The following is a 23,829-nucleotide window of genomic DNA, read 5'->3' on the forward strand; positions in this document are numbered from 1 at the left end:
CAGTACAACATATGTGAAAACAGGAAATACATCACATGTGGAAACATGAGTGCTGTGACTAATGCATTATGCAGAAATACCCAATATACAGGCATGAAGGTAATCTAATGAAGGAGGGAAAGTATTCTGCTGCTGAAGCTACACGTGAAGAGGGTTAGCGGATATTCATTTTTAGAAAGCATTAGATATGAATCAAATGTTGCATATTATTATACATTACTGTATGTATAATATAGCACAAGGCTCTCAGGGTATGTGGTTATGACCCGTGCACCAAATCCAAATTGCTGCGAGGGCTAAAGTGTCACACTAGCTCTGTGTCAATGTAATTACATTTAGCTGCATTTTCATAATATATACACAAACATCTGCATTTAAGTGTTCACCAGTCTTACTAAAAGCATAGAGCAGATGCCTGAATGAAAAAGGGGTTGAGGGATAGGTCAAATAACTAAAGTTAATAAAGTTAAATGTCCTTTTAGGTAATTACATCAGATTATATGCTACATTCTCAGAACTTTAAATGTATGTATATTCAGTGTGGCATGGCAACACTGCAAGAGTGGACTTCCCTCCAGGGATAAATGGCAAAACATGCTACCATCTACACTGTAATAAGACAATCTGAATAGGATGGCTGTAGAGGAAGTGACATCATCCAAATTTATAAACATTGCTCCCATGTGATAAGCTCCTGTAAGTGTGATATATCGCCAAGCTACGTAATGTTTTTATTCCCGAACCTAGCAGCACACTGTGCTTATAGGTCATATACAGACGTAGGCAAAGTTGTTGGTAACGTTCCGTTAAAGAGAGAAAAACCCACAATGGTCACTGAAATAACTTGAAACTGACAAAAGTAATAATAAATAAAAATTTACTGAAAATGAACTAATGAAAATCAGATATTGTTTTTGAATTGTGGTTCAACAGAATCATTTTAAAAAACAAACTAATGAAACTGGCCTGGACAAAAATGATGGTACCCCTAGAAAAGATGTAAAATAATGTGACCATAGGGACATGTTAAACTAAGGTGTGTCCTGTAAATAGCATCACAGGTATCTTCAAACTTGTAATCAGTCAGTCTGCCTATTTAAAGGGTGAAAAGTAGTCACTGTGCTGTTTGGTATCATGGTGTGTACCACACTGAACATGGACCACAGAAAGCTAAGGAGAGAGTTGTCTCAGGAGATCAGAAAGAACATTATAGACCTTCATGTTAAAGGTAAAGGCTATAAGACCATCTCCAAGCAGCTTGATGTTCCTGTGTCTACAGCTGCACATATTATTCAGAAGTTTAAGGTCCATGGGACTGTAGCCAACCTCCCTGGACGTGGCCGCAAGGGGAAAATTGATGACATATTGAAGAGACGGATAATACGAATGGTAACCAAAGAGCCCAGAACAACTTCCAAAGAGATTAGAGGTGAACTCCAAGGTCAAGGTACATCAGTGTCAGATCGCACCATCCGTCACTGTTTGAGCCAAAGTGGACTTAATGGAAGACGACCCAGGAGGACACCAAATCATAAAAAAGCGAGACTGGAATTTTCCAAAATGCATATTGACAAGCCACAAAGCTTCTGGGAGAATGTCCTTTGGACAGATGAGACAAAACTGGAGCTTTTTGGCAAGTCACATCAGCTCTATGTTCACAGACGCAAAAATGAAGCATCCAAAGAAAAGAACACTGTACCTAATGTGAAACATGGAGGAGGCTCGGTTATGTTATGGGGCTGCTTTGTTGCATCTGGCACAGGGTGTCTTGAATCTGTGCAGGGTGCTATGAAATCTCAAGACTATCAAGGCATTCTGGAGCGAAATGTGCTGCCCAGTGTCAGAAAGCTTGGTCTCAGTTGCAGGTCATGGGTCCTCAAACAGGATAATGACCCAAAATACAGCTAAAAACACCCAAGAATGGCTAAGAACAAAACATTGGACTATTCTGAAGTGGCCTTCTATGAGCCCGGATCTAAATCCTATTGAACATATTGTTTTATGCTAAATGCAGTACCTGTGAGGGTTTCTGGATCAATATCTGTCATGATTTGTGATTAATTTGTGATTGTACTGTGCTGTATGTTAATATGTTGTTAATATGTTGTTAATGTTAATATGTGGAGTGTTGTTGGGCTTTACTGAAGCTTGTCCTGCTGATTCCTACAGTACTACCATGAAGGTATTCTGTCTCTGCACCTTATTTTAATACCGACTGCGGTCACAAAAACTGCAAATGTGTCGGTCACACTTTTTGCATTAGTTCCGTGTTTCAGGGTAATAATCTCTCGTCTGTATCGGCTGCACAATGAGGTCTTTGTAACTCCATTCAGCGGGTTTTGTTTACTGATGAACATCTTCAGACGTGTTCACACTCGATTTCCTGATACGGTTCGTCACCATGGAAACCGTCTGCTTATCGTTCTCGGAAATCTGAACGTCTGTCTGAGCTGCAACGTTTGTTTCCTGTACAATATATTAACAAGGTATATTTATCTATACTTCCTCTTATTATATATTTTAATTAAAAAATAATAATAATGTTTACAAAACAAGCAAGATGACGTGTCATATTTTACTGTAACAGTAGTTTTACAGTGTAGTATTAGTACTTTTACTGTAACAGAGTAGTTTTACTGTGTAGTATTAGTACTTTTACTGTAACAGAGTAGTTTAACAGTGTGGTATTAGTACTTTTACTGTAACAGAGTAGTTTTATAGTGTGGTATTAGTACTTTTACTGTAACAGAGTAGTTTTACAGTGTGGTATTAGTACTTTTACTGTAACAGAGTAGTTTTACAGTGTGGTATTAGTACTTTTACTGTAACAGAGTAGTTTTATAGTGTGGTATTAGTACTTTTACTGTAACAGAGTAGTTTTACAGTGTGGTATTAGTACTTTTACTGTAACAGAGTAGTTTTACAGTGTGGTATTAGTACTTTTACTGTAACAGTAGTTTTACAGTGTGGTATTAGTACTTTTACTGTAACAGAGTATTCCTACAGTGTGGTATTAGTACTTTTACTGTAACAGTAGTTTTACAGTGTGGTATTAGTACTTTTACTGTAACAGTAGTTTTACAGTGTGGTATTAGTACTTTTACTGTAACAGAGTAGTTTAACAGTGTGGTATTAGTACTTTTACTGTAACAGAGTAGTTTAACAGTGTGGTATTAGTACTTTTACTGTAACAGAGTAGTTTAACAGTGTGGTATTAGTACTTTTACTGTAACAGAGTAGTTTTACTGTGTGGTATTAGTACTTTTACTGTAACAGAGTAGTTTAACAGTGTAGTATTAGTACTTTTACTGTAACAGTAGTTTTACAGTGTGGTATTAGTACTTTTACTGTAACAGAGTAGTTTTACAGTGTGGTATTAGTACTTTTACTGTAACAGAGTAGTTTAACAGTGTGGTATTAGTACTTTTACTGTAACAGAGTAGTTTAACAGTGTAGTATTAGTACTTTTACTGTAACAGAGTAGTTTAACAGTGTGGTATTAGTACTTTTACTGTAACAGTAGTTTTACAGTGTGGTATTAGTACTTTTACTGTAACAGAGTAGTTTTACAGTGTGGTATTAGTACTTTTACTGTAACAGAGTAGTTTAACAGTGTAGTATTAGTACTTTTACTGTAACAGAGTAGTTTTACAGTGTGGTATTAGTACTTTTACTGTAACAGAGTAGTTTTACAGTGTGGTATTAGTACTTTTACTGTAACAGAGTAGTTTTACAGTGTGGTATTAGTACTTTTACTGTAACAGAGTAGTTTTACAGTGTGGTATTAGTACTTTTACTGTAACAGAGTAGTTTTACAGTGTGGTATTAGTACTTTTACTGTAACAGAGTAGTTTTACAGTGTGGTATTAGTACTTTTACTGTAACAGAGTAGTTTTACTGTGTGGTATTAGTACTTTTACTGTAACAGAGTAGTTTTACTGTGTGGTATTAGTACTTTTACTGTAACAGAGTAGTTTTACAGTGTGGTATTAGTACTTTTACTGTAACAGAGTAGTTTTACTGTGTGGTATTAGTACTTTTACTGTAACAGTAGTTTTACAGTGTGGTATTAGTACTTTTACTGTAACAGAGTAGTTTTACAGTGTGGTATTAGTACTTTTACTGTAACAGTAGTTTTACAGTGTGGTATTAGTACTTTTACTGTAACAGTAGTTTTACAGTGTGGTATTAGTACTTTTACTGTAACAGAGTAGTTTAACAGTGTAGTATTAGTACTTTTACTGTAACAGAGTAGTTTAACAGTGTGGTATTAGTACTTTTACTGTAACAGAGTAGTTTAACAGTGTGGTATTAGTACTTTTACTGTAACAGTAGTTTAACAGTGTGGTATTAGTACTTTTACTGTAACAGAGTAGTTTAACAGTGTGGTATTAGTACTTTTACTGTAACAGAGTAGTTTAACAGTGTGGTATTAGTACTTTTACTCTAACAGTAGTTTTACAGTGTGGTATTAGTACTTTTACTGTAACAGAGTAGTTTAACAGTGTGGTATTAGTACTTTTACTGTAACAGAGTATTCCTACAGTGTGGTATTAGTACTTTTACTGTAACAGTAGTTTTACAGTGTGGTATTAGTACTTTTACTGTAACAGAGTATTCCTACAGTGTGGTATTAGTACTTTTACTGTAACAGTAGTTTTACAGTGTGGTATTAGTACTTTTACTGTAACAGAGTAGTTTTACAGTGTGGTATTAGTACTTTTACTGTAACAGAGTAGTTTTACAGTGTGGTATTAGTACTTTTACTGTAACAGAGTAGTTTTACAGTGTGGTATTAGTACTTTTACTGTAACAGAGTAGTTTTACAGTGTGGTATTAGTACTTTTACTGTAACAGAGTAGTTTTACAGTGTGGTATTAGTACTTTTACTGTAACAGAGTAGTTTTACAGTGTGGTATTAGTACTTTTACTGTAACAGAGTAGTTTAACAGTGTGGTATTAGTACTTTTACTGTAACAGAGTAGTTTTACAGTGTGGTATTAGTACTTTTACTGTAACAGAGTAGTTTAATAGTGTGGTATTAGTACTTTTACTGTAACAGAGTAGTTTTACAGTGTGGTATTAGTACTTTTACTGTAACAGAGTATTCCTACAGTGTGGTATTAGTACTTTTACTGTAACAGTAGTTTTACAGTGTGGTATTAGTACTTTTACTGTAACAGAGTATTCCTACAGTGTGGTATTAGTACTTTTACTGTAACAGAGTAGTTTAATAGTGTGGTATTAGTACTTTTACTGTAACAGAGTAGTTTTACAGTGTGGTATTAGTACTTTTACTGTAACAGAGTAGTTTTACAGTGTGGTATTAGTACTTTTACTGTAACAGAGTAGTTTTACAGTGTGGTATTAGTACTTTTACTGTAACAGAGTAGTTTAACAGTGTGGTATTAGTACTTTTACTGTAACAGAGTATTCCTACAGTGTGGTATTAGTACTTTTACTGTAACAGAGTAGTTTAACAGTGTGGTATTAGTACTTTTACTGTAACAGAGTAGTTTTACAGTGTGGTATTAGTACTTTTACTGTAACAGTAGTTTTACAGTGTGGTATTAGTACTTTTACTGTAACAGAGTAGTTTAACAGTGTGGTATTAGTACTTTTACTGTAACAGAGTAGTTTTACAGTGTGGTATTAGTACTTTTACTGTAACAGAGTAGTTTTACAGTGTGGTATTAGTACTTTTACTGTAACAGAGTAGTTTAACAGTGTGGTATTAGTACTTTTACTGTAACAGAGTATTCCTACAGTGTGGTATTAGTACTTTTACTGTAACAGTAGTTTTACAGTGTGGTATTAGTACTTTTACTGTAACAGAGTAGTTTTACAGTGTGGTATTAGTACTTTTACTGTAACAGAGTAGTTTAACAGTGTGGTATTAGTACTTTTACTGTAACAGAGTAGTTTAACAGTGTGGTATTAGTACTTTTACTGTAACAGAGTAGTTTTATTAGTACTTTAACTTGAGTGAAGTCTGAACTCTGTGTCCGATAATGGAATCAGATGAAACAAAGGTGGCTACTACGTGAAGCTAGCCGTATATACTGTATTTAATTCTCACACATATTAGATAAACACGTTTATATGTTTGATGATATTCCAAATAGTGTTTTGTTCTCGTGTAAAGTCATCTTCAGAATGGAATAATGTGCAGGAGGCACTCTGTCCGATAATGGAAGCGGGGGCCTCAACATTACACAACCAGGAGACTGTCTGCTCCTGGGAAGGTTTGTGCATCTACTGTGGTGGTACAAGTACTAATACCACACAGGAAAGCAGCTAGCTACAGTTAGCCCGGTTATCTCTCCTCTAACAGCTCTAACATCATCAGCATCTCTTTCCTCCTCACCTCTTCCCGCCGACATTCAGGTGGATGATGTCTCCGCTCCTCGCCGTGTTCATCATCCTCTGACGGCTCAGAAACAACCACTATATCTGTATATATATAACTATATAACTATATAACTATCTCTGTGTTTATGTTTTACTCCATTCTGAGGATCAGTTCTGTTTCCGGTATAGTTCTTGTTTTCATCCCAACTTCCTGTCATGAGGCGGCGGCTGAGCGGTGAACCCCGGACTGGATCTCTGGATCAGGATCAGATCAGATCAGGGAGGCAAGGTGAGGGAGAAACCCCGGACCGGAGTATGAGACTGGAACTGGACTACTAGTTTTATCTCTACTTATTTACGTGTATGTTGTATACTGTGACTTGATACTGTATGTTTATTTTACGTGTTTTAAATGTTATTATTAATAAAAAAAATGTTTTATTATTATTATTAACAATAATAATACTATTATTATTATTATTATTATCATAATTATTGTTATTATTATTATTGTTATAATTATAATTGTGATTATTATTATTATTATTATTATTATCATTAGTAGTAGTAGTAGTAGTAGTTATAATAATAATAATATTTACTTGTTTCCACATTTATTAGTTTAGTGGACTGAAACAAAAAGGTAACCTGAAATAAATATGAAATAAATATGAATTAAATAAATAAACAAGCATGATTAATAAAAAAATATATCAATTAGATAAATAAATAAAAATATATATATATTTTTTATTATATTCTTATTTTGTTTTACTTCTAATTATCTATTTCTATATATATATATTTTTTTTTACTAATCTCTCTCTCTCTCTCTCTCTCTCTCTCTCTCTCTCTCTCTCTCTCTCTCTCTCTCTCTCTCTCTCTCTCTCTCTCTCTCTCTCTCTCTATATATATATATATATAGTTATTTAAATAAATGCAGAAAAAATATCTTACTAAATTAATACATGTGGAAACAACATAAATACATGTAGAAATAAAACTCATAAAAAATGGATATGAATAAATGAAATGAGTAAATGTCCTCATATTCATCAGAGACATTTTACCACCATAAAGCCTGTAGGTGACATACATTTATCTGTCATTAACCACTCGTTTAGTTTTCATGAGTTTAAAGTGTCACAGTTACATGATGCTTTTATCTAAAGAGAGATCAACACCAGCTGTGTCTCACTGGGCAGATGTTCAATGTTGTTTCAGCAGAGATGAACAGAGATGCTCCACTTCCTCCTCTCGTGGTCTGATATCTTCCTCTTCCCCGCTGGACTCCTCTTCCTCCCATTCTCTTCCAGGACAGAGACGGCGTGGGTGGACAGTGGACACAGAGCCGCCACCTAAACATTCAGTCTCTGCTGCAATAACAAGTTAACGCAGGCGACCGCGGCCGACTTCACTGCCTCTCAGAGGCTGCAGCAGGTTCAGTTATGTTAGCTTAGCTTGTCGGGAAGGAGGTTAAATAACGCTCCAAAGTTAGACTAAAGGGTTAAATGATGTTAATCCCCATAGGAGACATTTCATTGACCTCACTGTATAAAATGACCTCTGGTGACCTCTAGGATAATCAAAGCCTCATGAAACTTTACAGCCACAAACTAGAGACCTAGAGCATTCAGAGGATGGATGGATCAAACTAGAGACCTAGAGCATTCAGAGGATGGATTGATCAAACTAGAGACCTAGAGCATTCAGAGGATGGATGGATCAAACTAGAGACCTAGAGTATTCAGAGGATGGATGGATCAGACTAGAGACCTAGAGCATTCAGAGGATGGATGGATCAAACTACAGACCTAGAGCATTCAGAGGATGGATGGATCAAACTAGAGACCTAGAGCATTCAGAGGATGGATGGATCAGACTAGAGACCTAGAGCATTCAGAGGATAGATTGATCAAACTAGAGACCTAGAGCATTCAGAGGATGGATGGCTTTCCTAGCTATAGATTGACAATAAGGGGGTTTCTAAGCAGTTTACACAACACAAGTGCTCGACATCCAATCGCCGGAAAAATGCCAATTCTTGCAGAAATCTCCAAAATGTCAAAAGTTTTTGATCCCAAATCACAGCATGGTCTTTTTCTCTGGTGTTCCTCAAGGTCTTGGTGTCTTAATGTGGTATTTTGGAGGGATTATTGATCATTTTTATCAATTCTCCAGTGGTAAAAAATGGTTAAACTTAGCACCAGATCTGTGTAACAAATGATATCAACCCCAAAAATTGCTGCAACAACTTGCGAGACATAATAGAGCATGGGGATGGTTTATTTCTTGACACACAGAGCTGAGCTGCATCTCAGATTAATCTTCAGGTTCCAGTTTTCAGATGATTTTCACCACTTCTATGTGACATCTACTGTTGACCTGCTATCTCCCCCTAAAGACCCCCTGCACCGCCCTAAAAGAAGACTAGAACAGGTCTACTGTGGGTCTCAGAGGGTTAACCACCAACCATAACCATAACCTAACCTACAGGAAACGTCAACACAACACAAACAAAGACACACTCATCTGCAGGTATGGACAGTGTAGGCAAATGTCCGGGGTGGCGGGGGACAGTGATGGTCACAGCAGAGAGAGTAAAAAGAATAACGATGTTGTGTTGGATGCAAATTTCAGATGCAAACACGAATTCCATGTTGCTGGAGACGTCAGTCATTCTAACGAAAGCCCCAAAAGAGACATTTGTTTATGCTCAAACGACAAAGGATGGAAGTGTTGTGATGGAGTTATAGAGCCACAACATCCACAAACCACCATCATCATTACCTACAAAGTACTTATTTGAATCCAAATAATAATCCCCTAAAGCCAAACTAGTTATTTACCACTGAGTGATTGTCTTCACAACTTCTAAACATTATTCATCGTTTGAGCCGTCACATGCAAAATGATCCATTCAGTTATCAAAATCTGTCAGACATGCATGTATATTCCATAAATATCTATATGTATAGGTTAAATTAGTTGTTGTTTTACTGAACTACAGCAGCTTTTGTCATGTTGCAGGCTTGTTGCTATCACAAAGTGGCTGATGGTGTGCCACTGTGGTTCAGAGTCATGTAACACTTTGCTACACAAATACATGAACTGTGAACGCAACTTCTGCATATCCTGTTTCTCTGTATACAGTATTATAGCCTGCAGTATTGACTTTTCATCTGTAAACTCTGACCTACTGTTGAGATGTGAATCTAAACAGCTCAGTGCGAGACACATTCAGCTGGACGGAACTGACATTAGTGAGCAGTCAGCGTCAACAACATTAGAATAAAACAGAGATTTGTATATAAGAAACATTTGGTGAAAAAAAACATGTAAACATTTTGAGCAGTGAGACTCACACCAGGACAAAACAACTTTTCACTTTGGTGGCGGGTTGAGAGGCTAAAAATGGAAAGATGGGAGTCTAAAAAACATCAGTCTGAAACACATCCTGCCATCTGCAGACAGACAGACAGACAGACAGACAGATAGACAGATAGACAGACAGACAGACAGACAGACAGACAGACAGACAGACAGACAGACAGACAGACAGACAGATAGACAGACAGACAGATAAACAGATAGACAGACAGACAGACAGACAGACAGATAGACAGACAGACAGACAGACAGATAGACAGACAGACAGACAGACAGACAGACAGTACTGGAGAGTAAGACAGAGACATTAAGGTGAAAGAAACAAACTTTAGTTTACATTCCTAAATTATGCTCAAATTGCAATTTAGCGGGTTGTGGAGTCATTTTTCTTAAACATGACTGGCAAAAATGAAAAAATAAATAAAAAATAAAAAAAATAAAAATAAAAATAAAAAAGTAAATTAAAAAAAATTAAAAAATTTAAAAATTAAAAAATAAGTAAATAAATAAATAAATTAGTAAATAAATAAATAAGTAAATAAGTAAATAAATAAATAAGTAATAAATAAAAAATAAACAAGTAAATTAATAAAAAAATAATAATAATAAGTAAACAAGTAAATAAATAATGATAAAAAAACTCAATAAGTAAATCAATAAATCAATCAATAAATCAATAAAAAAATAAAAAAACAAGTAATTTATTTATGGGGCTGTCAATCGATTAAAATACTTAATCACGATTAAACGCATGATTGTTCATAGTTAATCGCAATTAATCACAAATTAATCGCACATGTTTTATCTGTTCAAAATGAACCTTAAAGGGAGATTTGTCAAGTATTAAATCCTCTTATCAACATGGGAGTGGGCAAATATGCTTGAGGTCAGAGGTCAGAGATGACAGCTTTTCCTCGCCAAAATTTAGCGTAAGTTTGGAGCGTTACTTAACCTCCTTCACGGCAAGCTAGTATGACATGTTGGTCCCGATGAATTCATCAGGTTTAATAGTTTCATATGATACCATCAGCTTTAAAACTGAGCCACTACAACCTCGGAAAGATCAAATAGCGGCCTAACCATATTTCTTAAAAAATTAAATTAAATAAATAAAAAACAAAACAAAAAAAGTTGGGGCGAATATATTACTTATAATATTATTATATATAATAATATTATATATAATATTATAACTTCAGTTTATGACCAAATACCTGCAGAACTAATGACGTTTATCAGCCTCAGCATGTTATAGTGTCACTGGGATGCATTTAACTCAGTTTAGCTTCACAGAGCTGCAGACTCTAGTTAAAGAGAGAGAGAGAGAGCGAGAGAGAGAGAGAGAGAGAGAGAGAGAGAGAGAGAGAGAGAGAGAGAAAGAAAGAGAGAGAGAGAAAGTGGAAGTTGTCCAGAGACTCTAAACTACTCTTCACAGGTCTCTTCACTTTAAACAGCAGTGAGTTACATCAACATCTGTACGGGATCCTGACTGAACACCAGACTGTTTATATGGTGAGTGGACTCATTTGAACTTCAGATAGATATAGATATTGATATAGATATAGATTTAGATATAGATTAGATAATTACTGCATGACATGAGTTTTAAAACATGCATGAAATGAACAGAAAAAGCAGATTATGAAGGTGTATTAATGGCAGTGATTGGGGGGGCAATGAAACATCTGACATTGAAAGAATAAAGTCATAATTTTTTAAGAAAATGTCATGAAAATATGAGGATATATCTACAGTTTCTGGGACTTTAGACGTTGATGACAGAAAGAAAAGTGTCCTGATGAAACGTGGTTGTTAGTTATCACCACACTCATTCATGGTTATTTATTTATGTTGCCTGTTTGTCCTAAATTTGTTCCTAAATTATGCACAAATTTGCATTTTGGTGGGTTTTTAACGCTGATTCAGATTTGATTTGTAGAGTTGTTTTTCTTAAAAAAAGAAAAAAAAGAATTATATATATATATATATATACTGCATATGCCTGTTGATTGATTAAAATATTTAATAAAATTAATCACACTTTTTTTATCTGTTCAAAATGTATCTTAAAGGGAGATTTGTCAAGTATTTAAATATATGCTTGAGGTCAGAGGTCAAGGGACCCCTTTGAAAATGGACATGACAGTTTTTCTTTGCCAAAATTTGTTGTTAGTTTAGAGCATTATTTAACCTCCTTCACTACAAGCTAGTATGACATGGTTGGTACCGATGGATTCATCAGGTTTTATAGTTTACTATGATACCATCAGCTTTAAAACTGAGCTGCTACAACCTCGGAAAGATCGAATAGCGGCCAGACTAAATCGCAAGTTGAGCAAATTTGTTATCGACTGCCCTGTAAAATATATATAACATATAAATACTAATATTTCTTAATATTTTTCTCATGAATATAGTATATAACTACTATAATATCTATTACAAACTACTATCAATACAGGAAGAAACATTAACTACATAATATATTAAAATGTATAGAATTTGTTTTTACATTTTTGGACTAATTATATCAGTTAGGGACTGATGAGTTCACCAATTAACTAACTAACTAACTAACTAACTAACTAACTAATTAATTAACTAACTAACTAACTAATCAACTAACTAACTAAATAACTAACTAACTAACTAACTAAAAGAGAAAACACTACAGTTTTCTGTCTGGTTTGTTGTGCTTTGGGAATAATAATAATAATAATAATAACGCGGAAAAATACAATTCAATTAAAAAAATAAACATAAAAAAATAAAAAATATATAAATACATGTCAGGATGTTTTGTCGGGAACACTTTTTAGGGGTCTATGACCTATTTTGAGTCAGGAAACAAAGAGATTTAGACTTAACATGTAGGCATATTTATATAATTTATATGCATTTATATATATATACTGTATATAAAGCGGAGGAGAGAGGAACGAGAGGAGGAGTATATGATGAAATTATATAATATATATATATATATACAGTATAATATATTATCCTGAGAGCCTCAATGATTGCCGTATTTAGTAAGTATTCATATATATTATCCTGAGAGCCTCAATGATGCCGTATTTAGTAAGTATTCAGATCCTTTACTGCAGTAAAAGTACTAATACCACACTGTTACAATACTTACTGTAACTTTTACTGTAACAGTGTTTTCAGTACGACATCCAGGGATTTTTGGCATATTGTAGATTTCCATACTGCGTACTACATGCTACATTCTGGCCAAATCAGTACGTACTACTAGTATAGTATGAGGTTTAGAATACAGCCTTACCCGTCATGTCATCACATTGTGATGTCATCACATTCTCATGACATGTTGACATGAGAATGTGATGACATGATGACATGAGAATGTGATGACATCACAGGTAAGGCTGTATTCCAAACTGTCTCATGACATCACAATGTGATGTTCTGGAATCGGCTGTGATTCCTGTGATGCTGAGTTTGGCTTTAATCTAAAATTTTACTTATAGGAGAAGATTAGTGAACCAGACAGTTGTTGACAAGCTGATTTAACATTCAGGTTAATTTAACATCCAGGTTAATTTAACATCCAGGTTAATTTAACATTCAGGTTAATTTAACATTCAGGTTAATTTAACATTCAGGTTAATTTAACATTCAGGTTAATTTAACATCCAGGTTAATTTAACATTCAGGTTAATTTACTGTTCTGGTTAAACAGTTTAACGTTGACAGTCGACTGTAGGGTGAGTACATTATTTACATCTCCATGGATCAAGCATCATTGTTACTGAGCTCTAAGGAGCTTTGGTTCACCAAAGAACTGAAAACCTTCAAGGAAGAAAACGACGCTCTGAAGGAGATCGCCTGGGAAAGAAAAGTCCAACTGTTGGAAGCCCAGCAGAAGGAACTGCAGGACAACTTTACTTTGGACCTTGCTGAGAAGCAACAAGGCTGGAAGACGCAGCAGACTCAACTCCAGATCAGAGTGAACCATTTGACGTGGCACATTCGCGATAAGGACGCTGTTATCCGTGGTCTCCGTAAAGAGCAGCACGATAAGGACCCTGCAATCCCTGATCTCCGGCAGGAGCAGCACGATAAGGACGCTGTTATCCGTGGTCTCCGTAAAGAGCAGCACGATAAGGACGCTGTTATCCGTGGTCTCCGCCAGGAGCAGCACGATAAGGACGCTGTTATCCGTGGTCTCCGTAAAGAGCAGCACGATAAGGACCCTGCAATCCCTGATCTCCGGCAGGAGCAGCACGATAAGGACGCTGTTATCCTTGATCTCCGCCAGGAGCAGATCGATAAGGACGCTGTAATCCTTGATCTCCGGCAGGAGCAGCGAGGCTGGGAGACGCAGCAGACTCAACTCCAGATCAGAGTGAACCATTTGACGTGGCACATTCACGATAAGGACGCTGTTATCCGTGGTCTCCGTAAAGAGCAGCACGATAAGGACCCTGCAATCCCTGATCTCCGGCAGGAGCAGCACGATAAGGACGCTGTTATCCTTGATCTCCAGCAGGAGCAGCACGATAAGGACGCTGTTATCCTTGATCTCCGCCAGGAGCAGATCGATAAGGACGCTGTAATCCTTGATCTCCAGCAGGAGCAGCGCGATAAGGACGCTGTGATCTTTGATCTCCAGCAGGAGCAGATCGATAAGGACGCTGTTATCCTTGATCTCCGCCAGGAGCAGATCGATAAGGACGCTGTTATCCTTGATCTCCGGCAGGAGCAGCGCGATAAGGACGCTGTGATCCTTGATCTCCAGCAGGAGCAGCGCGATAAGGACGCTGTGATCTTTGATCTCCAGCAGGAGCAGATCGATAAGGACGCTGTGATCCTTGATCTCCAGCAGGAGCAGCACGATAAGGACGCTGTGATCCTTGATCTCCGGCAGGAGCAGCGCGATAAGGACGCTGTGATCCTTGATCTCCAGCAGGAGCAGCGCGATAAGGACGCTGTGATCTTTGATCTCCAGCAGGAGCAGATCGATAAGGACGCTGTTATCCTTGATCTCCGCCAGGAGCAGATCGATAAGGACGCTGTTATCCTTGATCTCCGGAAGGAGCAGCGCGATAAGGACGCTGTTATCCTTGATCTCCAGCAGGAGCAGCACGATAAGGACGCTGTTATCCTTGATCTCCGCCAGGAGCAGATCGATAAGGACGCTGTTATCCTTGATCTCCAGCAGGAGCAGCGCGATAAGGACGCTGTGATCCTTGATCTCCAGCAGGAGCAGCGCGATAAGGACGCTGTGATCTTTGATCTCCGGCAGGAGCAGCGCGATAAGGACGCTGTGATCCTTGATCTCCAGCAGGAGCAGCACGATAAGGACGCTGTTATCCTTGATCTCCGGCAGGAGCAGCGCGATAAGGACGCTGTGATCCTTGATCTCCAGCAGGAGCAGCGCGATAAGGACGCTGTGATCTTTGATCTCCGGCAGGAGCAGCGCGATAAGGACGCTGTGATCCTTGATCTCCAGCAGGAGCAGCACGATAAGGACGCTGTTATCCTTGATCTCCGGCAGGAGCAGCGCGATAAGGACGCTGTGATCCTTGATCTCCAGCAGGAGCAGATCGATAAGGACGCTGTGATCTTTGATCTCCAGCAGGAGCAGATCGATAAGGACGCTGTGATCCTTGATCTCCAGCAGGAGCAGATCGATAAGGACGCTGTGATCTTTGATCTCCAGCAGGAGCAGATCGATAAGGACGCTGTGATCCTTGATCTCCGGCAGGAGCAGCACGATAAGGACGCTGTTATCCTTGATCTCCGGCAGGAGCAGCGCGATAAGGACGCTGTGATCCTTGATCTCCAGCAGGAGCAGCGCGATAAGGACGCTGTGATCTTTGATCTCCAGCAGGAGCAGATCGATAAGGACGCTGTGATCCTTGATCTCCAGCAGGAGCAGCACGATAAGGACGCTGTGATCTTTGATCTCCAGCAGGAGCAGATCGATAAGGACGCTGTGATCTTTGATCTCCAGCAGGAGCAGATCGATAAGGACGCTGTGATCCTTGATCTCCAGCAGGAGCAGATCGATAAGGACGCTGTGATCTTTGATCTCCAGCAGGAGCAGCGCGATAAGGACGCTGTGATCTTTGGTCTCTTCCAGGAGAAGAAGAGTCTCAATGAAAAGCTCGTGGAGACCAGAACCGAGCTGTTGAGCTCTGCAGATGAACTCCGACAGAGAGAGGACGCCTGGCAGGCCAAATACAAGGCTCTGGAGGACAATGTCACAAAGGTCCTGACAGAAAAAGACCAGATCTGGAAGACTAAGGTCAGTCAGTTGGAGGACGTCAACAAGGACCTGACGGACAGAGAACAGAGCCTGGAGACCACAGTCCAACACATGGAGGTTGAGAAGAAGCTCCTGGAGGACATCTGCCTGAAAATGAAGAAGAAGATGAGAGGAGTCTTTTCTCGCAGGAGGACCGAGGATCGAGAGACAACATTACAGAAGATGAAAAAGGAAGAGACGGAGCGGGAGGGGGTGGAGAAGAAAGAGAAGAAGAAAGGTTGTTTTCGCTGGATGCGCAGGTTCTTCCTGAAGCGTGACGGCAACAGTCAGGTAGAGGAGGCTGCAGCTCAGGTTGGATACCAGCAGATCCCTCTTCCTCCCCCCTTCGCCTTCCCGTCTTCCCTCCACCCTTACCTTCCTCTCTCAACCTCCCCCTCATCCTCTACGTCATCACCGTCCCTCCACCCCTACATCCCTCCTCAGTGATTAGTGATTAGCACTGCAGCCTCACTGAGACACCTCCACCTGTCCGGCTGTGGGGAGTTTGTATATTCTCCCTGTGTCTGCGTGGGTTTTCTCCTGGTGCTCAGGTTTCCCCAGAATTCCTAGTTATGCGTGAGGCTAACTGGACACTCTAAATTACCTCCAAATATCTTTTTAATATATTTGGTGGTAATTTAGAGTATTCAAAAAAATTTCAATCTATCATATATCAGTAAGGGTTTTCTCCTGGTGCTCAGGTTTCTCCCACAATTCGTAGTTATGCATGAGGCTAACTGGACACTCTAAATTACCTCCAAATATTTTTTAAATATATTTTTAGGTAATTTAGAGTATTCAAAAAAAAGTCAATCTATCATATATCAGTAGGGTTTTTCTCCTGGTGCTCAGGTTTCTCCCACAATTCCTAGTTATGCGTGAGGCTAACTGGACACTCTAAATTACCTCCAAATATATTTTAAAAATATTTGGGGGTAATTTAGAGTATTACATTTTTTTTAAATCTATCATATATCAGTAGGGGTTTTCTCCTGGTGCTCAGGTTTCTTCCAAAGTTTCTAGTTATGCATGAGGCTAACTGGACACTCTAAATTACCTCCAAATATTTTTTAAATATAATTTTAGGTAATTTAGAGTATTCCAATTTTTTTTCAATCTATCGTATATCAGTAAGGGTTTTCTCCTGGTGCTCAGGTTTCTCCCACAATTCCTAGTTATGCGTGAGGCTAACCGGACACTCTAAATTACCCCCAAATACTTTTAAATATATTTGGTGGTAATTTAGAGTATTCAAAAAAATGTCAATCTATCATATATCAGTAGGGGTTTTCTCCTGGTGCTCAGGTTTCTCCCAAAATTCCTAGTTATGCATGAGGCTAACTGGACACTCTAAATTACCTCCAAATATTTTTTTAATATATTTGGTGGTGATTTAGAGTATTCAAAAAAAATGTCAATCTATCATATATCAGTAGGGTTTTTCTCCTGGTGCTCAGGTTTCTCCCACAATTCCTAGTTATGCGTGAGGCTAACTGGACACTCTAAATTACCCCCAAATATTTTTAAAATATATTTGGAGGTAATTTAGAGTATTACATTTTTTTAAAAATCTATCATATATCAGTAGGGGTTTTCTCCTGGTGCTCAGGTTTCTCCCAAAGTTTCTAGTTATGCATGAGGCTAACTGGACACTCTAAATTACCCCCAAATATTTTAAAAATATATTTGGAGGTAATTTAGAGTATTAAATTTTTTTTAAATCTATCATATATCAGTATGGGTTTTCTCCTGGTGCTCAGGTTTCTCCCACAATTCCTAGTTATGCGTGAGGCTAACTGGACACTCTAAATTACCCCCAAATACTTTTAAATATATTTGGTGGTAATTTAGAGTATTCAAAAAAAATTCAATCTATCATATATCAGTAGGGGTTTTCTCCTGGTGCTCAGGTTTCTCCCAAAATTCCTAGTTATGCATGAGGCTAACTGGACACTCTAAATTACCTCCAAATATTTTTTTTATATATTTGGTGGTAATTTAGAGTATTCAAAAAATTTTCAATCTATCATATATCAGTAAGGGTTTTCTCCTCGTGCTCAGGTTTCTCCCACAATTCGTAGTTATGCATGAGGCTAACTGGACACTCTAAATTACCTCCAAATATTTTTTAAATATATTTTTAGGTAAATTAGAGTATTACATTTTTTTTAAATCTATCATATATCAGTAGGGGTTTTCTCCTGGTAATCAGGTTTCTCCCAAAGTTTCTAGTTATGCATGAGGCTAACTGGACACTCTAAATTACCTCCAAATATTTTTTAAATATAATTTTAGGTAATTTAGAGTATTCCAATTTTTTTTCAATCTATCATATATCAGTAAGGGTTTTCTCCTGGTGCTCAGGTTTCTCCCACAATTCCTAGTTATGCGTGAGGCTAACTGGACACTCTAAATTACCCCCAAATACTTTTAAATATATTTGGTGGTAATTTAGAGTATTCAAAAAAATGTCAATCTATCATATATCAGTAGGGGTTTTCTCCTGGTGCTCAGGTTTCTCCCAAAATTCCTAGTTATGCATGAGGCTAACTGGACACTCTAAATTACCTCCAAATATTTTTTTAATATATTTGGTGGTAATTTAGAGTATTCAAAAAAAATGTCAATCTATCATATATCAGTAGGGTTTTTCTCCTGGTGCTCAGGTTTCTCCCACAATTCCTAGTTATGCGTGAGGCTAACTGGACACTCTAAATTACCCCCAAATATTTTTAAAATATATTTGGAGGTAATTTAGAGTATTACATTTTTTTTAAATCTATCATATATCAGTAGGGGTTTTCTCCTGGTGCTCAGGTTTCTCCCAAAGTTTCTAGTTATGCATGAGGCTAACTGGACACTCTAAATTACCTCCAAATATTTTTTAAATATAATTTTAGGTAATTTAGAGTATTCCAATTTTTTTTTCAATCTATCATATATCAGTAAGGGTTTTCTCCTGGTGCTCAGGTTTCTCCCACAATTCCTAGTTATGCGTGAGGCTAACTGGACACTCTAAATTACCCCCAAATACTTTTTAATATATTTGGTGGTAATGTAGAGTATTCAAAAAAATTTCAATCTATCATATATCAGTAAGGGGATTCTCCTGGTGCTCAGGTTTCTCCCACAATTCGTAGTTATGCATGAGGCTAACTGGACACTCTAAATTACCTCCAAATATTTTTTAAATATATTTTTAGGTAATTTAGAGTATTCAAAAAAAATGTCAATCTATCATATATCAGTAGGGTTCTTCTCCTCGTGCTCAGGTTTCTCCCACAATTCCTAGTTATGCGTGAGGCTAACTGGACACTCTAAATTACCCCCAAAGACTTTTAAATATATTTGGTGGTAATTTAGAGTATTCAAAAAAATGTCAATCTATCATATATCAGTAGGGGTTTTCTCCTGGTGCTCAGGTTTCTCCCACAATTCCTAGTTATGCATGAGTCTAACTGGACACTCTAAATTACCTCCAAATATTTTTTTAATATATTTTTAGGTAATTAGAGTGTTTAAAAAAAGAAGTCAATCCATCATATATCAGTAAGGGGATTCTCCTGGTGCTCAGGTTTCTCCCACAAAATATATATTGAAATGAATAAAAAATAAATAAAATAAAATTTAATTAAAAATCAAATAAACAGTGAAATATAATTTCATTATGTCTGCCTCTCTGAATAAATGTGTACAGTATAAATACAACTTTATGACATTATGGTGGCTATAAAGTAGAAGTACTGGTATCTGTTTAAGTTGTGATTTCAACAACACTGAAGCTGATCAATAAAACGATCAATGTGACTAATAAAAGATGTTCCAAATAGTATTTTAGACGCTGGTTAACAACATGAGCCGGTTCTGTAATAAACCATGTGACCTTCATGACTGACGGGTTCATGATTATTTTTAATATTAGCACCATTTACAGGTAATTATTAAGCTGTCATTTCATTATTATCAACAGACAGTTGTAAACTACTCAAACATCTTTTCTTTCTGATTGTGAATCACTGGTGTTGAATACATGAAGCTCACAGTACACAGGTGGACAGGCAGAGAGACAAACATCTGGACCATGAGTTTATCCAGATGTTTTCCCTCGTTGTGTGAGTTGACTGATAACGAGTTGATCACTCACATCCTTTTCTACTACGTCTGTTTTTTCACTGTGAGCTGAGTTGATGAAACCACCCTATTTTCAGCTCTAATCGTTGCACACAATCTAGAAACACGCTTCCTCTGAACGTTCAGCTCTTCTAGCGAAGAGGATCGTTGCATCACTTCCTGCGCCAGGTCATCTAGAAGGCGGAAAGCAGAAGTTGTTGCTGCTGATCAGCATCTTGTTCGTCTGTGTCATCCAAATTACCAGCCAATAAAGTATGAGTCAGCTTAGAGGAATCGCTAAAACAAAAGTCTGTGTAGGAGAAAAATGACAGTTTGTTCTAGATGTATGAGATAATTAAATGTCCTGATCTCCTTCCTGCTCGCCAGGATATTATAATGACCCCATGTATGGAGGATGGCACCTGCCAAAGTAAAAAATAAATAAATATATAATGACTCAATAAATAAATATGTCATTAAATGTAAAAAAAAATTATATTGAAAATAAATGTAAACGAAATAAATGCAAAATAAATAAATAATACAGATAAATACATAAATAAATAAAAGATAAAAATTAAACAGAAGAGTAAATAAATAAGGGAATTAATTAATTAATTATGAATAAATAAAGAAACAAATTATAACAAAAATATCAAATGATGTTACATTTTTATCAATTAATTAAATTAAAGATAAATAAATAAATAAATGACTCGATAAATAAATATGATATTAAATGTAGCAAAAATAAATGTATTATTTTATTATTATTATTATGTTTTACCATTAATTAATTGATAAAAATTGAGGGTTTTTTTCATAAATGTATGACTTTAAAATCTCGCAAATTTGTGAGTTTTTTTCTCGTAAATTTGCCTCTTTAATCTCAGAGAATACGTGAGTTTTTTCTCGTAACTTTCTGGCTTTAAAATGTGTCATAAATTTGTCAGTTTTTTCTCATAAATGTGCCACATTAATCTCAGAATATCGGAGTTTTTTCCTCATAAATTAATGACTTTAAAATCTCATAAGCGTCTTTGAGTTCTTTAAAAGCGCTTTATAAGTTGAATTTATTATTATTATTATTATAAATTTGTGAGTTAAAATGTGACGTAAATTTGTGATTTTCTTCTCGTAAATGTGTCCCATTAAACTCAGAATATCTTCATTTTATTTTCGTAAATTTATGACTTTAAAATCAAAATATATATATAATATATAATATTAAAAAATATATAACATAAACACAGGAAGTCAGAATCATGATATTTTTAAAGTTATTAACTTGATATTGATCGTTTCCAAGTGAGAAGCAGAAGCCGGCGTGTGATCGCTTTAGTGTTTAAAAGTTGAACTTCTGTACAGATCAACTCGGGGAAACAATCATTTGGCGACAGCAGAAGTCACAGGTTCGAGACGAGACTCGGGTCGAGACAAGACGAGGGCTAAAAATAAAAGAATCAGGACAGGAAAACAGAAGGCGTCCTGGTGTCAGCGCGGACTGTTTTTATAGGCGTTTGATGGAGGAGGACCACAGTGTGTGTTGGACCGGGATGAATCGGTGGTGGGAGGAGGGAAGTGTGTGTGAACAGCAGGACAAACAGGAGTTCAAGACGCTTTTTATTTGTGCACGTGTCCCCGTGTAAACACAGCGCTGTGTGTTCAGTTCATGAACATAAAAGGCTTCTGTGGGGAGTTAACACACCGACACGGCCTTTGTTAAATGTAAAAGAGACTTATTAAGAGTTCTCCTGACAGAGAAACGTACTTCTACTGTGACATCTACTGTTCATTATGTTCAAACTGTGTTGTTTGTGTGTTTCCAGTGATGGAACACCTCAACGCCACCCGTCTCCCCGGCAACCAATCAGACTTCAGCAGCATCTTCACCCAGCAGGTGCTCCCGCCGCTCTACTTGGTGATCTGCGTGGTCGGGGCGTCCCTGAATGGCGTGGCCGCCTGGATCTTCTTCAGGGTGCCCAGTGACTCGGGCCTGGTGGTCTACCTGAAGAACATGGTGGTGGCCGACCTCCTCATGCTGACCACCTTCCCCTTCAGGCTGGCGGCTCAGCTGGGTCTGTGCGGCTGGCGCCTCCACGTGGTCACCTGCCGCTACACCGCCGTGCTCTTCTACTCGTCCATGTACGTGGGGATCCTCTTCATGGGGCTCATCAGCCTCGAGCGCTACGTTAAGATCGTCAGACACACCTCCTCCTCCTCCTCCTCCTCATCCTCCTACAGGTCCCGGTTGGGCGGCGTGTCCTCGCTGCATGTCCTGCAGAGCGTCGGCTCCTCACCTGGAGCTTCCTCCTCGTCTGCGTCCTGCCCAACGTGGTGCTGACCAGCCGGCCGGCCGACGAGGAGAGCTCGCGGCACTGCATGCAGCTGAAGACGCCGCTGGGCATGCAGTGGCACCGGGTGTCCACGCTCCTCAGCGTCGGCCTGTTCTGGGTGACCCTGCTGGTCCTCGCCTACTGCTACGCCTCCATCGCCTGCCGCGTCTACCAGTCCTACCGCCGCGTGCGCCGCGACAACAGCGACGTCTGCCGGAAGTCGAACCGCAGCATCTTCAGCATCCTGGCGGTGTTCTTCGTCTGCTTCGTGCCGTACCACGTCTGCCGCGTGCCGTACACTCTGAGCCAGATGCCGGAGTCGGGCTTCAGCCCGGACGCCCGCTTCCTGTTGTTCCAGCTGAAGGAGGGGACGCTCTTCCTGTCGGCGCTCAACGTCTGCCTCGACCCCATCATCTACTTCCTGATGTGCCGAACCTTCAGAGAGTCGCTGCTGAGGAAACTGTCGAGAAGAGACCGGAGGAGGTCGCTGACCACCGGCCAGAGTCTGAGCCACATTTAGGAGGAGAGGGGACAAGGAGAGGAGACAAGTAGACAAGGAGAGGAGATGAGGAGAGGACAGAGGAGACAAGAGAGGAGACAAGGAGAGGACAGAGGAGACAAGAGAGGAGAGACAGGAGGAGGTCGCTGACCACCGACCAGAGTCTGAGCCACATTTAAGAGGAGAGCAGACAAGGAGAGGAGACAAGGAGAGGAGACAAGGAGAGGGGACAAGAGAGGAGAAGAGGAGAGGACAGAGGAGACAAGAGAGGAGAGACAGGAGGAGGTCGCTGACCACCGGCCAGAGTCTAGGAGGAGAGGGGACAAGGAGAGGAGAGGAGGAGAGGAGATAAGGAGAGGAGACAAGAGAGGAGACAATAGAGTCACTGCTGAGGAAACTGTCGGGAAGGAGAAGGCACAAAGAGAGGAGACAAGAGAGGAAAGTAGACAAGAGAGGAGACAAGGAGAGGAAACAAGGAGAGGACAAAGGGATAGGAGAAAAGGGGAGGAGGCAAGAGAGGACACAGGGAGAAGAGACAAGAGAAGAGAAAAGGAGAGGAGACAAAAAGAGAGAGGAGAAGAGATAAGGAAAGGAGACAATGACAGGATACAGGGAGAGGAGACAAAGAGAAGAGACAAGAGAAGAGACAAGTAGAGGGGACAAGGAGAGGAGACAAGTAGATGAGACAAGTAGACAACACAGGGAGAAGAGACAAGGAGAGGAGGCAAGAGAAGAGAGGAGATAAGGAAAGACACAAGGAGAGGACAGAGAGAGGAGAAAAAGAGAGGAAACAAGAGAGGAGTTGAGATAAGGACAGGACACAGGGAGAGGAGACAAGGAGAGAAGAAAAGAGGGTACAAGGAGAG

General features: G+C 38.5%; 1 protein-coding gene, 1 long non-coding RNA gene and 1 pseudogene across 2 annotated transcripts in view; 2 read left to right on the plus strand and 1 right to left on the minus strand.

Annotated features, from left to right (window-relative positions):
- The window catches only part of oprd1a (opioid receptor, delta 1a), a 98,293-nt gene that overhangs the window by 20,194 nt on the left and 54,270 nt on the right, over nt 1-23,829 (plus strand). The gene's annotated exons all lie outside the window — the stretch shown is intronic.
- The window catches only part of LOC141754542 (uncharacterized), a 121,923-nt gene that overhangs the window by 8,217 nt on the left and 89,877 nt on the right, over nt 1-23,829 (minus strand). The window lies entirely within an intron of this gene.
- LOC141754853 (P2Y purinoceptor 14-like) lies at nt 11,187-23,066 on the plus strand (annotated as a pseudogene).

Source organism: Sebastes fasciatus, chromosome 17 (assembly GCF_043250625.1).
Source record: "Sebastes fasciatus isolate fSebFas1 chromosome 17, fSebFas1.pri, whole genome shotgun sequence".
NCBI classification, from domain to species: domain Eukaryota; kingdom Metazoa; phylum Chordata; class Actinopteri; order Perciformes; family Sebastidae; genus Sebastes; species Sebastes fasciatus.